General features: G+C 47.0%; 1 protein-coding gene across 4 annotated transcripts in view; it reads right to left on the bottom strand.

Moving 5' to 3' along the window:
• ACSBG2 (acyl-CoA synthetase bubblegum family member 2) overlaps positions 1–7,359 on the bottom strand; it is a 47,369-nt gene extending 40,010 nt beyond the window's left edge. The window contains exon 1 of one of the 4 annotated variants that reach the window (XM_068130080.2): positions 7,275–7,359. The gene's annotated coding sequence lies outside the window, so the exon portion shown is untranslated. Of the gene's footprint in view, positions 1–6,736; positions 6,846–7,202 lie in introns of those variants that run through there. The other 3 variants (XM_068130081.2, XM_068130079.2, XM_078786362.1) reach the window with 3 other exon arrangements.
• Positions 7,360–24,073: the final 16,714 nt, after the last annotated feature.

Genomic DNA, 24,073 nt, shown 5'->3' with positions numbered 1-24,073 from the left:
AAATGCCTCATCCTGAACGAATACATCCTGGATAACAAACTGGACTTTCTCTGTCTCACCGAAACCTGGCAACAACCTCTGGACTACTACACACTCAACCTCACCACACCCAATGGATATTCCTACGTCAATAAACCACGCTCGGAGGGCCGAGGTGGTGGAATTGCCGTTATCCACCGTCAAGACATCAAGACCAACCTCATCTCCATCTCATCTGCTCCATCATTTGAACACCTGGCTTTAAAACTCTCTGGTCACACGCAGTCAGTCATGGCTGTCGTCTACCGCCCTCCCAAACCACACCCATCATTCCTGTCTGACTTCTCCTACTTTCTGACCCAGCTATGTTCCCTCTCCCCCTCAATCCTCCTCCTTGGTGATTTCAATATCCACATGGACTCCACTGACTCCACAATAACCACTGACTTCACTGATTTACTCACCTGCTTTAACCTCACTCAACATGTCGACTTTCCTACCCATATCCATGGTCACATTTTGGACCTTGTCTGCTCCACTGGATTAAATTTGCACCATCTCTATGGCTCCGACCTCACCCTCTGACCACTTAGCCATCACTCTGACCATCAACATCCCCGCCCCAACACCAAGGCATTATCGCACAATCAACTTCCGTAAGCTAAACGCTCTTTCACCTACCTCATTCTCATCCACCCTCTCTGAAAAAATGTCCACTTCTCCCTTCATTGACCTCCACACCCCTTCCGACCTCACTGACTACTACAACCACACTCTCTCCTCCTGCCTTGACCAGCTTGCGCCTGTAAAAACCAAAACAGTTTCTTTCACCCATTCTGCTCCCTGGTTTACCCCTGAACTCCACCTGATGAAAACTCGTGCTCGCCAACTTGAAAGACTCCGCAATAAAACGGGTCTCTCAGTTCACTCCCAAGCCTACAAGGACCACATACAACACTACAAAGATGCCCTCTCCCACGCCCGCTCTGCCTACTACTCTCAAATTATCCACTCTGGCTCCGGAAACCCAAAAGCACTCTTCTCGACAATAAACAAACTCCTCCGCCCCCTGAACACCACCACCCAGTCATTCACAGTAGACAACTGCATCTCCTTCCTCTCTTTCTTCCAACGCAAAATTGACAACATCTACAACAGCTTGACCACCGCCGCACCCGCTCCCCCTCCAACCACCTGCCCCCCCTTGTCCTGCCATCCCCTGTCTCGGTTCTCCCCAATCTCTCCTACTGACCTCTCTGAACTCCTCATAGGAATGAAAACTGCCACCTGCACTCTTGACCCCATCCCCTCCAGCTTTGTCAAAGCCTCCCTCCCTGCTCTCTCTCCACTTATCATTGCAACAATAAACTCCTCCCTGTCTACAGGCATCGTCCCACCTTCCCTCAAAATTGCTGCTGTTACCCCCATTCTAAAAAAACCTGGTCTAAACCCTGACACCCTAAACAACTTCAGACCCATCTCCAACCTACCCTTTCTGTCAAAAGTTTTGGAACGCGCTGTAGCCACTCAACTCAAACATCATCTCTGCCAATAACCTGTATGAAACATTCCAATCCGGATTCCGCTCCAACCACAGTACTGAAACTGCTCTCCTCAAAATCACCAACGACCTTCTCCTCTCCTCTGACGCTGGCAACCTCAACATTCTCGTCCTCCTCGACCTCAGCGCTGCCTTTGACACCATCGATCACACTATCCTCCTCACCCGACTTGAATCCACCTTTAACGTCACCGGCACTGCCCTCTCTTGGATTAAATCATACCTCTCTGACAGATGCCAGTTCATCTCCATCAATAACTGCAAATCCCCCACTGCTCCCCTCCCCCAAGGTGTCCCCCAAGGTTCAGTTCTTGGCCCCCTCCTCTTCATCCTTTACCTGTCCCCGCTCGGTCACTTAATCCGCCGTCATGGTCTCCAATTCCACTGCTTCGCCGATGACATCCAGCTTTTCATCTCCACCAAGTCCGTCTCCACCGACACCCACTCTATCCTGACAAACTGCATCACTGAAATAAAATCCTGGCTTCAAATCAACTTCCTCAAGCTTAACTGTGATAAATCTGAAATAATCATTGGCCCAAAAACGCTCACAAAATCCACCCATAACTTTGCCCTCAACATCGACGGTATCCCAGTATCCACCTCCCCTCACATCCGGAATCTTGGCGTCATCTTTGACCAAACCCTTTCCTTCGACAAATACACTAAACAGATCACAAAGTCAGCCTTCTTTCACCTGAAAAACATTGCCCGTCTCCGCTCATCCCTCTCCTCCACGGCTGCAGAAACCCTCATCCACGCCTTCATCACCTCCCGTCTGGACTACTGCAATAGCCTCCTCTATGGTTCACCCTCAAAAATCACCAATAAACTCCAATACATTCAGAACTCCGCTGCCCGTCTACTCACTCATTCCCGGACCCGTGACCACATCACCCCCGTCCTTTACAAGCTTCACTGGCTCCCCATCCCCCAGAGAATCCAGTACAAAATCCTCCTCTTGACATACAAAGCCCTCCATAACCTGGCCCCATCCTACCTGGCTGACCTCCTCTCCAGACACACTCCCACCCGCAACCTCCGCTCTGCTGGTACCAACCTCCTGACCCCCTCCATCCGGACCAAATTCAGATCCTGGGGGGACAGGGCCTTCTCCATCGCTGCTCCCACCCTCTGGAACTCACTACCTCACACCATCAGAGACTCCTCCTCACTCACCACATTCAAAACATCACTAAAGACCCACCTGTTCAACGCTGCATTCAACATTCAACCCACAGCATTTAACCCCTGACTATCTCTTCTCCTTCTCCCTCCTTTTGCTTTAAATATTTCCCTATTGATTCTTGTCTTTTTGCCCGGAAGTATAATGGAAGTATTGTTTTCATGTATTGTTATGCATTATGTTTTCCACTCTGTCAAAGCGCCTTTGGGCTTCTGGAAAAGCGCTATACAAAATAAATGAATTATTATTACTAGGGCATGCCCGTACTATATATATATCTAAAATTATATCCCCCCCCCTATTTACATGAAATGGTTTGGTCCAAAGCGAACGGCTTGCGAGTGGTGACAATCCCCCCCCTCTATTTACATGCAATGGTTCGGTCCAAAGCGAACGGCTTCCGGAGTTTGGTAAAGAAATCGCCATCGCGTACACAAACGCGCAGGAAAGCGAATGAATCGCAAATTCGTTTTTATTAGTTGTAAAACATAATGCCCAATTATTCAATTAGCGCCAACGTATTTTGGCTGTTTGCAATTTAATCGCAAGGCAAAGTAGAAAGAGAAGAGGGAAAAAAAGAAAAGCCTTGCCTTGCTGCAAACAGCTGCTGCAAACAACAACAACAGGGAAGGCTGCACTGTCCGGAAGTTGGCATATCGCAGTTACGATTATTTTAGTGTTAATGGCCAATTATTCAATTAGCGCCAACGTATTTTGGCTGTTTGCAATTTAATCGCAAGGAAAAGTAGAAAGAGAAGAGGGAAAAAAAGAAAAGCCTTGCATTAACGCATTAACGCTTGCATTGCATTAACGGTTCGGCACACGTGATAGCTCGCTGCTCTCTGATTGGTTGAAGCGTTTTTTGGACATAGCTCGGTAGGTACTTGTCCGATTAATTTCAAACCTTGAAAAGGCACATCCTCGGGTCCCCAGCAATATACCTGGCAAGTTTCAAGTATATCGGACCCGTGGTTGTCGAGAAACAGCGGTCACAGACAAACACACAGACACACAGACACACAGAGATTACTGGAATTATAGATAGATTATTATAAATCGGCCCAAAATACCGTACCCAGTTTAAATCGGCCCAAAATACCGTGCCCAGTTTAAATCGGCCCAAAATACCGTACCCAGTTTAAATCGGCCCAAAATACCGTACCCAGTTTAAATCGGCCCAAAATACCGTACCCAGTTTAAATCGGCCCAAAATACCGTACCCAGTTTAAATCGGCCCAAAATACCGTGCCCAGTTTAAATCGGCCCAAAATACCGTACCCAGTTTAAATCGGCCCAAAATACCGTGCCCAGTTTAAATCGGCCCAAAATACCGTGCCCAGTTTAAATCGGCCCAAAATACCGTGCCCAGTTTAAATCGGCCCAAAATACCGTACCCAGTTTAAATCGGCCCAAAATACCGTGCCCAGTTTAAATCGGCCCAAAATACCGTGCCCAGTTTAAATCGGCCCAAAATACCGTACCCAGTTTAAATCGGCCCAAAATACCGTGCCCAGTTTAAATCGGCCCAAAATACCGTACCCAGTTTAAATCGGCCCAAAATACCGTGCCCAGTTTAAATCGGCCCAAAATACCGTGCCCAGTTTAAATCGGCCCAAAATACCGTGCCCAGTTTAAATCGGCCCAAAATACCGTGCCCAGTTTAAATCGGCCCAAAATACTGTACCCAGTTTAAATCGGCCCAAAATACTGTACCCAGTTTAAATCCCAAAACACTGTACCCAGTTTAAATCCCAAAACTGTACCCAGTTTAAATCATAAAACACAGCATCCAGTTTAAATCCCAAAATACTGTACCCAGTTTAAATCGGCCCAAAATACTGTACCTAGTTTAAATCAACCCAAAATACTGTACCTAGTTTAAATCAACCCAAAATACTGTACCCAGTTTAAATCGGCCCAAAATACTGTACCCACTTTATATCAACCCAAAATACTGTACCTAGTTTAAATCAACCCAAAATACTGTACCTAGTTTAAATCAACCCAAAATACTGTACCCAGTTTAAATCAACCCAAAATACTGTACCCAGTTTATATCAACCCAAAATACTGTACCCAGTTTATATCAACCCAAAATACTGTACCCAGTTTAAATCAACCCAAAATACTGTACCCAGTTTAAATCGGCCCAAAATACTGTACCCAGTTTAAATCGGCCCAAAATACTGTACCTAGTTTAAAACCCAAAATACTGTACCTAGTTTAAATCAACCCAAAATACTGTACCCAGTTTAAATCAACCCAAAATACTGTACCCAGTTTAAATCAACCCAAAATACTGTACCCAGTTTAAATCAACCCAAAATACTGTACCCAGTTTAAATCAACCCAAAATACTGTACCTAGTTTAAATCAACCCAAAATACTGTACCCAGTTTAAATCAACCCAAAATACTGTACCGTTTAAATCAACCCAAAATACTGTACCTAGTTTAAATCAACCCAAAATACTGTACCCAGTTTAAATCAACCCAAAATACTGTACCCAGTTTAAATCGGCCCAAAATACTGTACCTAGTTTAAAACCCAAAATACCGTGCCCAGTTTAAATCCCAAAACACAGAACCTAGTTTAAATCCCAAAACACTGTACCCAGTTTAAATCGGCCCAAAATACTGTACCCACTTTATATCAACCCAAAATACTGTACCTAGTTTAAATCAACCCAAAATACTGTACCCAGTTTAAATCAACCCAAAATACTGTACCCAGTTTATATCAACCCAAAATACTGTACCTAGTTTAAATCAACCCAAAATACTGTACCCAGTTTAAATCGGCCCAAAATACTGTACCTAGTTTAAAACCCAAAATACTGTACCTAGTTTAAAACCCAAAATACTGTACCTCGTTTAAATCAACCCAAAATACTGTACCCAGTTTAAATCGGCCCAAAATACTGTACCTAGTTTAAAACCCAAAATACTGTACCTAGTTTCAATCAACCCAAAATACTGTACCCAGTTTAAATCGGCCCAAAATACTGTACCCAGTTTAAATCGGCCCAAAATACTGTACCCAGTTTAAAACCCAAAATACTGTACCCAGTTTAAATCGGCCCAAAATACTGTACCCAGTTTAAAACCCAAAATACTGTACCTAGTTTCAATCAACCCAAAATACTGTACCCAGTTTAAATCGGCCCAAAATACTGTACCCAGTTTAAAACCCAAAATATTGTACCTAGTTTATATCAACCCAAAATACTGTACCTGGTTTAAATCGGCCCAAAATACTGTACCCAGTTTAAATCGGCCCAAAATACTGTACCCAGTTTATATCAACCCAAAATACTGTACCTGGTTTAAATCAACCCAAAATACTGTACCCAGTTTAAATCGGCCCAAAATACTGCACCCAGTTTAAATCGGCCCAAAATACTGTACCCAGTTTATATCAACCCAAAATACTGTACCTGGTTTAAATCGGCCCAAAATACTGTACCCAGTTTAAATCGGCCCAAAATACTGTACCCAGTTTAAATCGGCCCAAAATACTGTACCCAGTTTATATCAACCCAAAATACTGTACCTGGTTTAAATCAACCCAAAATACTGTACCTAGTTTAAATCGGCCCAAAATACTGTACCTAGTTTAAATCGGCCCAAAATACTGTACCTGGTTTAAATCGGCCCAAAATACTGTACCCAGTTTAAATCGGCCCAAAATACTGTACCCAGTTTAAATCGGCCCAAAATACTGTACCCAGTTTAAATCGGCCCAAAATACTGTACCCAGTTTATATCAACCCAAAATACTGTACCCAGTTTATATCAACCCAAAATACTGTACCTGGTTTAAATCAACCCAAAATACTGTACCTAGTTTAAATCGGCCCAAAATACTGTACCCAGTTTATATCAACCCAAAATACTGTACCCAGTTTAAAACCCAAAATACTGTACCCAGTTTATATCAACCCAAAATACTGTACCCAGTTTAAAACCCAAAATACTGTACCCAGTTTATATCAACCCAAAATACTGTACCTAGTTTAAATCCCCAAATTCTACTCAAAAGTTTCCCCCATCAAGAGAATTCCAAAGGAGCCGACGAGCAGGTTCGTGTATTACCACGATCAGAATACAGGTAAACCACAGGCAACCTCGACTATCGGACCAAAGGTGAACAATCTACACAATAATCCACAAAATAGGGTCAAAGATCGAAATCCGCACAAACAAATAAAATAAATAAATAACACATCGAAGGTACCATGAACATACACCATACAGGTGTTACTCAAGATAAACAACTTTGAAAACGGAAACTTGGTCCAGGTGTCTCCAAATCGCTTTGGTACAAAGTTGCACAAACAAAACCCCAAGATAGGAAAACGACACCTGCATTGAAGAATAACTCCAATACCTACGAGCACAGGTACCTCGTGTTCGATAACCTCGTACGAACATTCACGAACAAAGATAAACTTGTTAAAGTATTTACTAAATTTACCTCCAACAAGATTTACCGATGCAACACCGCGCTATCGCCCACCTGTTCACCACGACAAGCAAAGATTCTCACCTGGACCGAGATCTCTCACCGACAGCAATAAAGCCAGAAGCACGTGATCATACAGGTGTAGCGAATTGTAATTACCTGCCTGAATGGTTGGTCAGGTGCGTGGTGAGAATGAGTTAAACCGTAAAATCGGGTCAGATTATACGATTCATTCATTCATTCATTCGTTATTTACGTTCGTTCAATCTAACGTCATTATTGACCGACATCAGAGGTGTGTGAGGAGTCAAGGTGAGGCTGTCTCTCTCAACATATACCTGTCTCTCCCTCTGTGTATACCTCCCTATATCCCTGTCTCCCTCTGTCTATCCCTCCCTATATCCCTGTCTATCCCTCCCTATATCCCTGTCTCCCTCTGTCTATCCCTCCCTATATCCCTGTCTATCCCTCCCTATATCCCTGTCTCCTTCTGTCTCTCCCTCCCTATATCTCTGTCTCTCCCTCCCTATATCCCTGTCTCTCCCTCTGTCTATCCCTCCCTATATCCCTGTCTCCCTCTGTCTCTCCCTCCCTATATCTCTGTCTCTCCCTCTGTCTCTCCCTCCCTATATCCCTGCCTCACCCTCTGTTTCTACCTCCCTATATCCCTGTCTCTCCCTCTGTCTATCCCTCCCTATATCCCTGTCTCTCCCTCTGTGTATCCCTCCCTCTATCCCTGTCTCTCCCTCTGTGTATCCCTCCCTCTATCCCTGTCTCTCCCTCTGTGTATCCCTCCCTCTATCCCTGTCTCTCCCTCTGTGTATCCCTCCCTATATCCCTGTCTCTCCCTCTGTGTATCCCTCCCTATATCCCTGTCTCTCCCTCTGTGTATCCCTCCCTCTATCCCTGTCTCTCCCTCTGTGTATCCCTCCCTATATCCCTGTCTCTCCCTCTGTGTATCCCTCCCTATATCCCTGTCTCTCCCTCTGTGTATCCCTCCTTATATCCCTGTCTCTCCCTCTGTGTGTCTCTCCCTCTGTGTATCCCTCCCTCTATCCCTGTCTCTCCCTCTGTTTCTACCTCCCTATACCCCTGCCTCTCCCTCTGTGTATCCCTCCCTATATCCCTGTCTCTCCCTCTGTGTATCCCTCCCTATATCCCTGTCTCCCTCTGTCTCTCCCTCCCTATATCTCTGTCTCTCCCTCTGTCTCTCCCTCCCTATATCCCTGCCTCACCCTCTGTTTCTACCTCCCTATATCCCTGTCTCTCCCTCTGTCTATCCCTCCCTATATCCTTGTCTCTCCCTCTGTGTATCCCTCCCTCTATCCCTGTCTCTCCCTCTGTGTATCCCTCCCTCTATCCCTGTCTCTCCCTCTGTGTATCCCTCCCTCTATCCCTGTCTCTCCCTCTGTGTATCCCTCCCTATATCCCTGTCTCTCCCTCTGTGTATCCCTCCCTATATCCCTGTCTCTCCCTCTGTGTATCCCTCCCTCTATCCCTGTCTCTCCCTCTGTGTATCCCTCCCTATATCCCTGTCTCTCCCTCTGTGTATCCCTCCCTATATCCCTGTCTCTCCCTCTGTGTATCCCTCCTTATATCCCTGTCTCTCCCTCTGTGTATCCCTCCCTATATCCCTGTCTCTCCCTCTGTGTATCCCTCCCTCTATCCCTGTCTCTCCCTCTGTTTCTACCTCCCTATACCCCTGCCTCTCCCTCTGTGTATCCCTCCCTATATCCCTGTCTCTCCCTCTGTGTATCCCTCCCTATATCCCTGTCTCTCCCTCTGTGTATCCCTCCCTATATCCCTGTCTCTCTCTCTGTGTATCCCTCCCTATATCCCTGTCTCTCCCTCTGTGTATCCCTCCCTCTATCCCTGTCTCTCCCTCTGTTTCTACCTCCCTATACCCCTGCCTCTCCCTCTGTGTATCCCTCCCTATATCCCTGTCTCTCCCTCTGTGTATCCCTCCCTATATCCCTGTCTCTCCCTCTGTCTATCCCTCCCTATATCCCTGTCTCTCCCTCTGTCTATCCCTCCCTATATCCCTGTCTCTCCCTCTGTCTATCCCTCCCTATATCCCTGTCTCCCTCTGTCTCTCCCTCCCTATATCTCTGTCTCTCCCTCCCTATATCCCTGTCTCTCCCTCTGTGTATCCCTCCCTATATCCCTGTCTCTCCTTCTGTGTATCCCTCCCTATATCCCTATCTCTGCATTGTTGATAAACACGTTTAATTTTTCAGCATTATTGTTAATTTGGAAAACATTGGAGCTTTTACATAAATTTCAATTTGCTGTTTTGTGGAAAACAAAGCGATCTATTCTATTGTAACTGCACTATGATGCTCTCCTCCGGTTTGTCTGTCTGTCCGTCCAGGGAGGGGCTTCACCCGTTCGGGGTAGGGGCTTCACCCGTTCGGGGTAGGGCTTCACCCGTTCGGGGTAGGGCTTCACCCGTTCGGGGTAGGGGCTTCACCCGTTCGGGGTAGGGCTTCGCCCGTTCGGGGTAGGGGCTTCGCCCGTTCGGGGTAGGGGCTTCACCCGTTCGGGGTAGGGCTTCACCCGTTCGGGGTAGGGGCTTCACCAAAACAAATCTCCACCATTTTGTTTGCTCTGCATAGCTGAGGCCTTATAAGCTTCTTTCGAAGGGCTCGAACTTTCTGACTCTCACAGCTTTACCTAAACTCCAATGAAATATCCGATTTCATTTTTCAGTCGTCAAGATAGTTTTTAACACTTGGTTGCACAGAGCGGGAAGAAAATTGGATGAAAGTTCGCGTTTTTGGACAAAAATGCATTTTACATGAAACATCTGAAAATGGAAAGCACGTCCGCATACACTGTGTTCAGACTACTTATTCCATCTGCTAAACATTAAAAAACAGCTAAACTTAAATAAATGAAAGCTTTACTATTTTGCGACCTTGACCTTTTCACCTGAAAAGCTTCTGTAACCCAATATGCAAACCCAGCTCAAATTTGAAATCGATTCGATGAAAATGGACCATTTTATGCAGCCTTGACCTTTGTCCATTGGATCAAAAAAAAAAAATCAGCTTCGACCTTTTGATTGGTGAACCATTTCTGTGACCCAATATGCAAATCTTTGAATTTTCAGGTTAATTGGATGAAAATTGATGATTTTAGGTGATGCTGACCTTTAACCTTTTGACAATATTCATTTTTCTTTTCCATATTCTCATTAAATCTTTCCTGAAAATTTCATGACAATCTCGAATGGTAAATTACAATTTCAGGTCAATTGGATGGAAATTGAATTTAGGCGTCGGTGACCTTTCACCTTTTCACAAAATTATTCGAGACAGCCGCACGCACACGATTACAAAACTCTGTCTCGCGCTGGGGATGAGCTAATGAAGTCCATTCAGACCCTTTCAATGCTTTATCTTTGGCTATGAGCCAGACCCCCCAAATTGACCGGTCGGTACCATACAGATGGAGTAAGGCTCATTGTGATTGTTAGCAAGATATATGTCCCTAGATATGAAAACAAAGTGATAGCGGTGTATAACTCTCGGCCATCTCTGTGTTATCACCCGAAATATTATTATCATACGCCCGCTTCGCTTCGCCAAAAAATGTGATATTTGCTAAAATTGGAATAAATATGTTTTTAAGGACCACAGAGTGCCAATAATTTGCATACTGGACGCCAACTAATATAGTAATAGAAAATAGAACATTTGTGGGGGTTATTTATCAAATTTTTGATATAATGACAAAAAATATGTTAAATTTAGTGAAAAAGTGGTCGAAATCGCTTCGAGTTCAGAATTCACATTGCACATTTTTGTCAATATTTCAAAAATGAAAACTCCCAGAGTAACATTTGACCCCTCAAAATCTTCGCAAGGAACCTTCAGTCAGGTTGGTTGAACGGTTAGGGGGTATGGTTGAACATATTTTGAACTTTGCCAAAATATGTGCCCCAAACAACCACCATATTACAAAGTAATGATATATTCCAATGCAGTGGTTCTTTGCGAAGATTTTGAGGGGTCAAATGTTACTCTGGGAGTTTTCATTTTTGAAATATTGACAAAAATGTGCAATGTGAATTCTGAACTCGAAGCGATTTCGACCACTTTTTCACTAAATTTAACATATTTTTTGTCATTATATCAAAAATTTGATAAATAACCCCCACAAATGTTCTATTTTCTATTACTATATTAGTTGGCATCCAGTATGCAAATTATTGGCACTCTGTGGTCCTTAAAAACATATTTATTCCAATTTTAGCAAATATCACATTTTTTGGCGAAGCGAAGCGGGCGTATAATAATATTTCAGGTGATAACACAGAGATGGCCGAGAGTTATACACTGCTATCACTTTTTTTCATATCTAGGGACATATATCTTGCTAACAATCACAATGAGCCTTACTCCATCTGTATGGTACCGACCAACCCCCTTGGCTCATAGCCTATCTGGACTCTAATTCACCATCTGATTTAATTATTTTTTTTTGCAGTCGCTAAGATGGTTTAAGTCTCGGTTGGAGCAAAAGGTGAGAAAAATCGAACGAATATCTGCATTTTATTGGCAAAAAAATCCATTCGAATTGTTTTTAATAGATCTGGTCGGCCACGGTATGAGGACGGAGAGACGAGAGAGTGTGGGAAAGGAGAGAGAGGGTCGGGTTCCCTACTCGGGAATGTTATTTATTACTTAGTAAAACTACAGCAAATGAAAACTGAATTTCGGGATCCAACCGGTGTAATTAAACGTTTTTTTTTTTTTTCCGAGGGTATATATGTCGTTTATTAAAGGTGAGTTAACTCTTTTCGAACGATGGAATTAAATAAAAAATAGTAATCAATTTTTAATTTGTAAAGCGAAGTGTATTCGATGTTTCAGTTTAAAAATTAACATCAGTAAATCAGTCAAGGTGGGTTCTCCCCTCTCTCCTCTCAAGTCAAGGTAGAAGTGTCACTCTCCCTCCTCTCCCCCCCCCCCTGTGTGCGATCCTCTCTCTCCCCCCCGTGTTCGATCCTTTCCCATATGCACTGTGTGCAATGGGTGGGGGGTTGGGGGTTGAGGTGGTAGAGATTTGAGATGTCATATTTCACCGAACTTGGAATTACACATGACACACTGTATTTCCCATGTGCATGGACATGTATGCACGTTATCAAAAGTAAATAAACTTTGTAGATCACATCATTGCTGGATCTAACGAGTTGCCAGTATCCATTTTGTAAAACTCTGCATGCAGCATCTAACTCAAGACGTCCAAATGTCATACATGTCTCTGCCCATTGGTTCCGACGGGTGCCCCACTAATGTATACACAACAGGCTAATGCTGTCTGTCTGTCCCACCCTAAAACATGGAAACGCTCCTCGGAGAAAGAAAATCACGCCAGCATCCAAAGGAATGTTTGTTTGGCATTTTAAATACTAAATAGGAAAAGCCTAGAAATGAATGAAACCCATCAGCATTACCCTTTAGAGCCCATTAGAATTAAATAGTGGGTTAGAAAGTTTCTTCATTTTTGACGGACATAGCCAAATATTGAAGCAACTTCACCACTTAAAACAAAAAAATGAAGTAAGTCTCTTTAAAAGAATCCAAACATACAGGAAAATTGGAATCATTTTAATCAGACAAAACATATTAAACTGGGCAGTGTATCGGCAATATACCGCTACCTCGACTCTTCCTGGAATTTTTTTTTTGCTGTTAAGAAATATATATTGTTGCGAATATGGAATTTGGCCTCCATATCCGCTTGTAAATATTCCCCTATTTTCTCCAATACTCCCCAACTTTCCCCGATCCCCCATTCCCTAGTCCCATTGCATGTAAATAACAATCAGTAGAGCCGACCTTCCCCTTATTCCCCCATTAAATGTCGTGCCCAGGTCCACCGCACCACACGTAGACAACTTTCGGACATCTTCCTAGTTATTCTTATTCTATGTCAGTTAAGGCCTCGTCTCCATTAATTATGACTCTTCGTTGCACCAGAATGTGATTATATGGCATCAGTAGTGAGTTTAGGACCTTTCCCATACCTCCTTCCATCTTCTTCCCCAACAATTACAACAACAACAGAGGAGATGGCGGCGGAGCGGGGGAGGATGCGTCCTCACACCGGCTCGATTAGCGCCATAGACCATGCGCTCCACGGGGTTACCACGAAGGGGCTCCTTGTCAGCTCCTCGTCAAGGGCGGAGCCTGGTAAACCCCCCGCACGCACCCAATGAGAAGCAACGTGCCGATTCCACGAGGCGGAGCTAACGAGCCGAGGGCGTGTCACTCCCCGCCGGATATACGCGGCCCCGCGCCGGATGTGAGAGGAGATGCGCACCCAGCTTGGAGAAGGAAAGCCACCTGCGAGCGCTGAGTCAGATGCGCACCCAGCTTGGAGAAGGAAAGCCACCTGCGAGCGCTGAGTCAAATGCGCCCCCAGCCTGGAGAGAGAAGTCGCCACCCCTCGAGCGCTGCAATACCTCCACCGCATCTCTTAAACTGGACCGTACGTGATCCTGCCCTGAGCCCAGGTGCACCTGGAGCGATCGATTCTGCCTTTCCTAGCCATCAATCCCCGTGTGAGTCAGCCTTGTCCCGTTTATCTGTCGTCTGTTGGGAATAATATAAGATTGTGTCTAAGTGCTTGTCTTTCTATGCTGTCCCTCTTGTAGTTGTAATCTAACCTTCCGCCTTAATATAACCTCCTCCGGAGGTCTTGAGAACTGAACCCCTGGTGTCGTATTGTGTTATTGTGATCCAGCCGGGTGTCTTCTTTTTCTTATTGAGTCAGCATCGCGCGACTTCGTCAACGTCGAGTATAGTCGGGTAATTTGTGCGGACACGACGGCCATTCCGCTCGGCCCACTTTAACATCAAAGTCGTGTCTGTAACAATTGGTGTCGGGAGTGAGATTCGAGGCCCGACCAAATTTTGAAAAAAAAAAAAAAAAACGAATAGAGGAAAAAAAAAAAATTTGGTCAAAATTTGGAGCGGCCGAAATTTGTTTTGTTTTACGAAACTCGAATTTTGCAAGTCGCGCTATGGCGGATCAAGACGGCTGGGGTCCGGTAGGGGAGAGTGAAGCAGGGTCGGTCCAGGACCAAATTGAGGGACATGAGGGACATGAGGAGAGCGAAACAGCTGGGGTAGCAGGTGCACAAAATGGCGCTCTCGCGCACGATGCTTCGGGCGCGCAAAAAGGCGCCTCGCTGGTCACCGTGCCCGCGACCGAAGTAGCGCCGCTGGGAAGATTGGAACTTTTTTTTATACAAATGAAGGCCCTTATGGCCCAGAATAGTGAGCGATTGGAGGGCCGGATGGATGCTCAGAGTGAGCAATTGGGGGTAATGGGAAACCAAATGGGGGTAATGAGGGACGAAGCGAGGGGTACCGGTGAGAAGTTAGACAATAATTTTGAGGAGTTAGACAAGAAAATTGGGAAGTTAGACAATAATTTTGAGGAGTTAGACAAGAAAATTGGGAAGTTAGACAATAATTTTGAGGGGTTAGACAACGGGATAAAAGAAGTGAAAAATGGGTTAATGGGGGTAGAAAATAGAATGGCTGCCCAGGAGAATCAGATAGAGGGAGTGAAAAATGGGTTAGAGGGGTTAGAAAACAGTATGGAAGGCAAATTGAGGGACATGAGGGACCAAGCGGAAAGGGAAGTTAAACAAATGGAGCAGCAGATAGAGGGGGTCAGAATGGGGGTAGAAACCAAACTGGATGCTCACAGGGAGGAAATGGAGCAGATGAGGGTGGCATCTGGGCAGGAGATGCAAGTGATGGGAGAGGAGATCAGAAGAGGAGTGAGTGAGGAGGTCGGAGGAGTGCGCGAGGAGGTGAGGCACTGTAAGGAGCACATGGAGAAGGAGGTGAGAAAGGGGACTGTAAAGTTACAAGGGGGCATAGAGGACCTGACGCAGGAGGTGGAGCAGCTGACGGTGGGACAAACGGAGTTAGTGGAGCAGGTTCAAAGGAACACTGCGGTATTAGGAGGTTTAAAGGCGACACAGAAAGAACTAAAAGATGACTTGGTAGCGACGAAGAGGGAATGTCAGATGGTACGTGAGGGACTGACAACGAGGCTGGACGAGGTGATAGAGGTAATGGAGACGAAGGACCGGCAGGTGAGGACGCACATGGAAACGGTCAAGGTAGCCTTGGAGGACGAGCTTGAGGAGACGTACCGGGGAATAAAAGAAGTGAAGCACAAATTAGAAGAAGTGGAAGAAGGGATGAACGAAATTAAGAAGCGACGGAGAGGGGATAAGAAAGAGATAAAAGAGGAGATAAAAGAATTGGTCCAAAGTCTGTGTTTGGATCGTGATGATGTGCTCATTAACCGGATGAGGGATTCGCAGGTGATGGAGGAGAAGCGAAGAGGAAGAGGACCCGGTGTAAGTGGTGACCAATATGGTCGTGCGTATGATGCGCCAGGGGATTTAAGGAGCTTGGGGGTCGAGATGGACCCGGGTGTTCGTGAGAGGCCGTTGGTGAAGTGTGCGACAGGTCTGGTGTGCGAAAGAGGAGGTGTGCGAGAAAGTCCGACTCTGGGGTGTGTGAGGAAAAAGTGCGTGCCAAGGAGTAGTGAGGGTGCTGGCGAGAGTGAGTCGGTCGTAGCGCGTGTGCGAGGGAGCACATGGAAGCGCGGTGTGGTGAGTGTTACAGAGGGTGTAACGGGAGAGTGTGCGCGAGAAAGGTGTGTGACGGGCAGGTGCATGGGGAAAGAGTGCGCTGTCAAAGGCAAGGAAGAATGCACACCTGTGGTGAGTGTTACAGAGGGTGTAACGGGAGAGTGTGCGCGAGAAAGGTGTGTGACGGACAGGTGCATGGGGAAAGAGTGCGCTGTCAAAAGTAAGGAAGAATGCACACCTGTGGTGAGTGTTACAGAGGGTGTAACGGGAGAGTGTGCGCGAGAAAGGTGTGTAACGGACAGGTGCCTGGGGAAAGAGTGCGCTGTCAAGAGTAAGGGTGAGTGCGCTGTCAAGAATGGAGGTGAGAGTAGTGAGAGTGACAAGGAGCGTGAGTTAGTTGTGACAGGTGAGCGAGGATGTACACCTGGGATGGAAGGATGCACACCTGGAATGGTAGAGCGTGAGTGGGAATGCACGCTGGAGTTGGTGGTGAGGCACGTGGTTGGGTGTGCGAATGAGGGCACACCTGTGATTGTCACAGAGGAGGTGACCGAGGAGGGGGCTCGAAGAGGTGTATTGGTGAGGTGTGCGACCAACGAATGTGTGCCAAAGTGTTCGGTGGTCAGGTGTGTGACCAAGGCTGTGAGTGGAATGGGTGTACCTGGGTGTGTAAGGAACGGTACAAGGAGAATGGGAACAGCTGCATGTATGAGCAAGGAACGGGCTGCGGGGTGTAAGCATGCAGGTGAAGCATCGACGTTACACGGGTTAAAGGTCAGGTCGACTTTTAGCCGAAGCGGGCCCTCGGTGCGTGCCGGGCCTCGCTTTGAACGGCCGCGTCCAGGCTCCACTAGGCGGAGCTGGCAGCCCGATAGAAAGGGTCGTCATGGCGACCACGTTTTGTTGAGACGTGCCGGCAGGTCGAGATCGGGACATTGGATGGCTCCACGCCGAGGTGATGCATGGGATCTCGGCCCGGGTAAGCCCCCGTCCCTGCACCGAGTGCCGGACGCATCCAGCCGCAGGCACAAAACAACCAGCATCCATTGCTTGGCTTTACGAAGCCGGGCTTTGGACAGGGATTGGCGCACCGAGAGGTATTAGTGAGTAGACTGGGAGATGAGGTTAGTGTTTTGGACCCAAAATTAGAGAAAAGCAAAATTTGATGATTGGCAAGGGATTGGCAGTAGTGATTGGCAGATGATGGGCAGTGATTGGCCAAATTTTTGATTTGTTGAAATTTGATGTGCAAAATTGGTAGTGAGAGACCCCCGATGTGGTGGGATGGCAAATCCACCATCCCTCACAGGTGGGGGCAAATGCGCAATAGTTTATGGGGTGTATGGCAGTGAAAACTAGCCCGGGTGGGTTAGGTTATATCAATAGGGCCCTAGAAGATGACAGTAGGTAACGTTAAGATTAGTTAGTGACTGATACCTGTAGTGGGGACGCAGGTAGATTAGTATGGATGATAATGACGTGGGAGCGCAATAGTTTAAAGGGACGACTGGGAAGCGCAAGTTTCAGAAGGGAGTAGTTAGCTGAGATGATGCCGTGTTTGTGAGAATTGAACAGGTGTGATTGCACAGGTGTGCAACTGGACAGGTGTGTGGAGCAGTGTATGAGTAGTGAGTGTGTGGATCAGCGCGAATGCGCTTGGGGAGAGAAGGGTGCAGGTGGCACCAGGTGTGAGAGCACAGGTGTGCAGGTACAGGTGTGTGGAGAGAGTTGGAGTGAGTGGTACAGAGTGGTGTGCATGGTGCGAAGGTGTGAATGGGGGAAGAGTGGACCCCCATCACGGATACCCGGGGCGGGTAGTGTAAGTGTTAGGTAGAGGGTACAGGTAAATTGTGGTTGGATATTGGCATCTGTGGTGCGGTTGCAGAATGGTGTTGTGGATGGGTGCATTAGTGTTGTGGAAATGGCTGGGCGTGTAGCCTGTTAGTGTGTGTAGTTGGTTGGGCACTCCACCACTGTGAAGATGTCGGCCAGGTGAGGCCGCAGGTGGGCTCTGGGAGCCGGTAGTTGTGAGTGGGTGCCTGAGGATCCCGGGTGTGGATCGGGCAGCCCAGTGCCAGAGAGGGCACCGAGTGGGGAGAGCGCCAGAGGGCCTGCCCCAGGTAGTTAGGTTAGGGTAAGGAGCAGGTAAGCTCGGAGGCAACTGCAGTGGTGGAGGTGTGCAGGTGGGTAGACCCACTGGGAGAGGTACACGCCGCAGCCCAGAAATTGTGCGAGGGCACCGGGAGATGAATCGGGGGAGTGAGACCCCAAATTGAAGAGCACCACAGTTTGGCCAATGGGAATTGGTTTTTAGAACCCATAGTGTAAGAGGGCCAATGGTTTGGCCGGAGAAAGACCCCGGGTAGTGTAAAGTTGTTAAAGTCATTTAGGAAATAGTTAGGATTGAAGAACCTGTCGCACCATACGCAGCCACTTACCTGTGGTGATGATGATGACTCCACACCTGTGTTTTCTTTGTTTTGTTGCAGGAGATGAATCGCTGTGTGTATTTGTGAGACGCATCACGACGTGGATGAGACATTGGAGTGATTCCATCTCTCCCTCCCTAGGAGGGACTGATGATGAATTGGTGATGGCAAATTATGATGTTGAGTTGGAGATGGCAAATTTTGATGAGAGTTGAAAATGGCAAATTTGATTGGTTAGGAGGGAGAGAAGACGAATTTGGTTTATGGGAGGAACGGGGAAGACAGTAGGGATGTTTGTTGATTTGTAAAGTAGATGTTTATGGGTAGTGTTGTGTTTTGTGGATACAGTAAGGGGTAAGGGAGGGGCCATGTAGGTTACCTGGTGGGGGGGGGGGGGGCGTACGATAGGAACGTACCTGTCTCACCTGGTTCCCATGTGCCCCCAGTGTGCATCACCTTACATTGCGTGCACTTTTGCGCCCTTACCACCTTACTCACTTGTTTCTTCTTTTGTCTCCCACCTCCGAGGATCTGGCTTTGGGGTAGAGAGAGAGGAGAGAGAGGTGCTGGCTGCGCAGTTGTGGGCCTGCACTTTCGCTGTTTGCTGCCGGGATCGATACACCATATGGACCGCAATGTTTGTGGCCACCCACAATGGACCGCAGTTCGTTTGCGGCCAAGCACCACCCGGGGATGGACCTATGGGTCAACGTGGCACCTATGCCATACAGGTGAACCACTTTTAGTTAACACCAAGTGCACCACAAGAAGAGCAAGAGACACCTGCAGGGTTAGGGGTTGTCGAATTTATTTTTATTCCAATGAACAATGGTGACTGCACCGATTGGTGGTGGGGTGGTGCTTTTGATGCTCGGGAAGGGTGCTCTGCACGTTATTAAAGGCCGTCGGCCACAGAGCACTCGTGGGTTGGTGTATCGATGTTGGCAAGCGCGCTCTCTCTCTATGCATAACATCTGCATGTGTTCCTCCAAAAACAGGTCCTGGATCGTAGTGTAAATAGCAGCGTAGTCTTGTAAATAATGCTCCCTACCGGCTGTATGTTTAGTTTGAGGATTCTTTCCGGATTCGGTTATCCTGTGGGTGTGTTTCTGTGAGGAGAAGGGTGCAACGTCGCAGGGGGACATATTTACTCATTTGTGAATATCTGTAAAACTGTCGCACTCAGGGTAGAGTTAATCGTAGAGGGAACTACATTGCGTGCCACACTAAAGTAGGTAAAAATTTATCGGGTCGGGACGCCCCGAGGGTAGAGAAGGGTGCAATGTTGCGAATATGGAATTTGGCCTCCATATCCGCTTGTAAATATTCCCCTATTTTCTCCAATACTCCCCAACTTTCCCCGATCCCCCATTCCCTAGTCCCATTGCATGTAAATAACAATCAGTAGAGCCGACCTTCCCCTTATTCCCCCATTAAATGTCGTGCCCAGGTCCACCGCACCACACGTAGACAACTTTCGGACATCTTCCTAGTTATTCTTATTCTATGTCAGTTAAGGCCTCGTCTCCATTAATTATGACTCTTCGTTGCACCAGAATGTGATTATATGGCATCAGTAGTGAGTTTAGGACCTTTCCCATACCTCCTTCCATCTTCTTCCCCAACAATTACAACAACAACAGAGGAGATGGCGGCGGAGCGGGGGAGGATGCGTCCTCACACCGGCTCGATTAGCGCCATAGACCATGCGCTCCACGGGGTTACCACGAAGGGGCTCCTTGTCAGCTCCTCGTCAAGGGCGGAGCCTGGTAAACCCCCCGCACGCACCCAATGAGAAGCAACGTGCCGATTCCACGAGGCGGAGCTAACGAGCCGAGGGCGTGTCACTCCCCGCCGGATATACGCGGCCCCGCGCCGGATGTGAGAGGAGATGCGCACCCAGCTTGGAGAAGGAAAGCCACCTGCGAGCGCTGAGTCAGATGCGCACCCAGCTTGGAGAAGGAAAGCCACCTGCGAGCGCTGAGTCAAATGCGCCCCCAGCCTGGAGAGAGAAGTCGCCACCCCTCGAGCGCTGCAATACCTCCACCGCATCTCTTAAACTGGACCGTACGTGATCCTGCCCTGAGCCCAGGTGCACCTGGAGCGATCGATTCTGCCTTTCCTAGCCATCAATCCCCGTGTGAGTCAGCCTTGTCCCGTTTATCTGTCGTCTGTTGGGAATAATATAAGATTGTGTCTAAGTGCTTGTCTTTCTATGCTGTCCCTCTTGTAGTTGTAATCTAACCTTCCGCCTTAATATAACCTCCTCCGGAGGTCTTGAGAACTGAACCCCTGGTGTCGTATTGTGTTATTGTGATCCAGCCGGGTGTCTTCTTTTTCTTATTGAGTCAGCATCGCGCGACTTCGTCAACGTCGAGTATAGTCGGGTAATTTGTGCGGACACGACGGCCATTCCGCTCGGCCCACTTTAACATCAAAGTCGTGTCTGTAACAATATATATATATATATATATATAACCTTCCACTTTTGAGACTTTCAATCAGCGCAAGAATAAAAAAAACTTCCTTTTTTTATACCGTAGTATTTTTTTTACCACGGTCTTCTGCTTGTCAAACCGTAATTTGTGAAGTTTCTGTTTGTCTGACATTTTACATTCCCAAACCACTTGACATTCATGTAAAACTGCTAGTAACACTGCTGTGGACAGGGAGGTTTTAGGTGATTAAAAAATGGAGACTTTGGAGTTGAAGGTGGGAATTTTTTTTTACATGTAAATGTAAATGTATAAATGCAAGGTTTGCGCATGCGCAAGATTGGAGGCCACGTTTTTTCGAAGCTGTCCATGCGCTCACGCTTTCGAAGTTAAGTAATTGTTCACAATTGTGTTTTTGTCGAAACTGTATCTATCGTTCGGTGTGTGTACCGATAGTGTCTTTAGTAAGATTCTCAGTGTTAATTTTTCATACATGCATACATACCACCTTTAGAGGCCATTTTCCCCCGCAAAGCGGGGGTTGGCCTTTTTCGGGAACCGTGGTTGTTGTTTTTCGGTCCCCTTTTTGAAGCAATGTTTTACGGCCGGATGCCCTTCCTGCCACCAACCCTTTTTGTCGCCTTTTTATGACAAACGGGGAATTACCAGTGAACTGGTACTCAATTAGCCGACCTCGGAAGGATGACAGGCTGAGTCAACCCCACTGGCGTTAATTCAGCGATCGACCGGGATTCGAACCCAGGATCCTTGGATCCTAAGCTGGCACCCTAGCCGCTAGCCCAAAACCAGGCAATACATGCATACATAATCGTCGGTTAATTCGTGTCGCGTATTCTGAGGCCTAGCAGGCTACCGTGTCTGACCTTGAGGCTTTGTTATTCTACCAGCGGTTCATCGATTGCACTGCAATTACTTTCGTTCTCTGTTTTTGTCCGTCTTTCACCCCAAACTTCCTTGTTTAAAAACTCAACTAAAAAAACCCCCCCAAAAAATATTTCCTTCTCTGTTCTTATTCGTTTATTCGTTGTTCTTATTTGTTCGTTCGTTCTTCGATCACGTTGTTCGTGATCACGTTTAAAATGTTTAAACTTTCCCCTGAAGAACTGTATTCTGTCGTATATTATAACATCTTTTCTTCTTCTTCTCTAAAAGGATGCTTTCGACTTACCCACCAAATCTATTCATTCCAAAAAAAAATTCCATCTAGTTCCTTTTTTCTACATTCCCCAAACTCTCCTGCACTCCACCACTCCTTCAGCATCCTCAAACGTATTTTTGACTCGGTCTCAAGAAACTCATTTTGCAATAAATGTTTGTTTCCCATTAATCGTACCCTTTTCAAAATCCAATCTCACCCCTCCCCTCCAAATCTTCCCCATCACCCCTTCCCTCCAAAACTTCCACATCACCCCTCCCCTCCAAATCTACCCCCCTGCCCCTCCCCTCCAAATCTTCCCCATCACCCATCTCTTTCAAATATTCCCCCTTGCCCCCCCCCTCCAAATCTTCCCCATCACCCATCCCTTTCAAATCTCCCCCCTTGCCCCTTCCCTCAAACTCCCCCCACACCCCTCCCCTCCGAGACTCTCCCTCGCTCCTCCCCTCCTAGACTCCCCTCACCCCTCCTCTCAAAGCATCCTCCCCGCTTCTTCCCCCTTCCAACTTCATCTCCCCCAACCTTCTGCCTTGCTCTTCCCCCTCCTCAAATAACCTCACTGTGCCTCACCCAATCACCATCAAACCTTTTGTCTGCCCCATTCTTCCCTTTCTCCAAGCTATTCAGAAATCTGACACACCTTCAACAGCTCTCCCTACCTCTTCCACATCTTACCCTACCCCTTCCCCCCACCCCTGTTCTGTATCCGATGCTCCCCCTTCCTCTTCATTAATGGTATGGACCTCAAACATCCGGGGCCTTTGCTCAAACCTGACTGATCTCTCCATACAGGTTGCTTCTGACAAACCAGACATGATCTGCTTAACAGAAACTTTCCTCCTTCTTGATGTCTCTGATTCCTTGGTATCTCTCCCAGGTTACTCCCTCCTCCGGTATGATAGACCTGAACCTCGTCCTGGAGGTGGGGTTGCTATCTTTATTAAAAAAACTCTTCCTCACTCGCCCTGCACTGCCCTCTCTCCACCTCACCCCCAGGAATACCTTTGGCTACGGCTTCCCCTTCGCTCCCACCTTTTGTTCATATGTGTGTTGAACCATCCATCAAACAGTGATGACTCCATCTACATCTCGCTGTCTGATATGGACCAACTTCTATCTACCCATCCCAACTCTCTCTTCCTCATATGTGGTGATTTCAATTGTCACAAAGCCAGTTGGCTGGGTGTGGGTACCTCTCACCAGCCATGGCTCTTCAGCAAAGGACTTCTGCGACTCACTGGGACTGGCACAATCTGTCACTTTCCCGACTCGGATCTCAGTCAATGGAGCATCTTCTCTTCTGGACTTGGTTATGACTAACTTCCCTGAAAGTCTGCTGCTCTTCTTCTGCTACAATCGGCTCATCTGATCATGTGCTTGTTAAAGTGGACATCTCTCTGACCATTCTCAGAGAGCCTCCTCAGCGTGGCCGAGTCTGGCATTTCACTCAGGCCGACTGGCACGGTCTTCAAGCAGCCATCAATCATCTGGACTGGTCTCCCATCTCCACTGCCTCTGACATCAACTCATCCTGGGAATTCTTCCAAAGTAAATTGCTCTCTCTCATGCACAGATTTATCCCATCTCGTCTTCAGTCGTCATACCCTTCCTCACGTCCATGGGACACAGAATCTTGTGGTGTGCTGTTGCCCAGAAACAACTTGCTTTCGTCTCCTGGAAAGCAAATCCAAAGGAAAGAAATCTCATTTCCTTTCACAAAGCCAGAAACAAGTGTGTGTCCACCCTCAGGAGAGCCAGGAAACAATAACTCTCCGTTCTCAAGACCGAACTCTCTTATGTGTCTCCCTCTTCTAAATCCTGGTGGGGTCTGGTCAAATCTGTTTCTGGTGTTTGTTCCCCCTCCACCGTACCTCACCTCAAACGGCTACACGGCTGACTCCACACGTGAAAAAGCTGAAGGCCTCAACTCTGTGTTTGCCTCTAAATCTTGTGTCCCAAACCCATCAATCTCTGTACCCACCATACCCAGCTGCTCCTGGACTCGTGTCCTTTCGTCCTGACAAGGTGAAAAAGTTTGTCAACCCTCGACTCTGATTCTGCAACTGGACCTAACGGCATCAGCCCACTGGTCCTAAAATCCTGTTCTTCCGCTCTTTCACTCCCTCTCTCTGTTATCTTCACCCTCTCTTTTGCTCAAGGTCATCTGCCATCTGCTTGGAAATCAGCCATCACCGCTTTGCACAAAAAAG

The sequence above is a fragment of the Myxine glutinosa genome, chromosome 11, assembly GCF_964187855.1.
Source record: "Myxine glutinosa chromosome 11, kmMyxGlut1.1, whole genome shotgun sequence".
Classification (NCBI taxonomy): Eukaryota; Metazoa; Chordata; class Myxini; order Myxiniformes; family Myxinidae; genus Myxine; species Myxine glutinosa.
The sequence above is the reverse complement of the archived record's forward strand: the minus strand, read 5'-3'. Positions and strand labels throughout refer to the sequence as shown.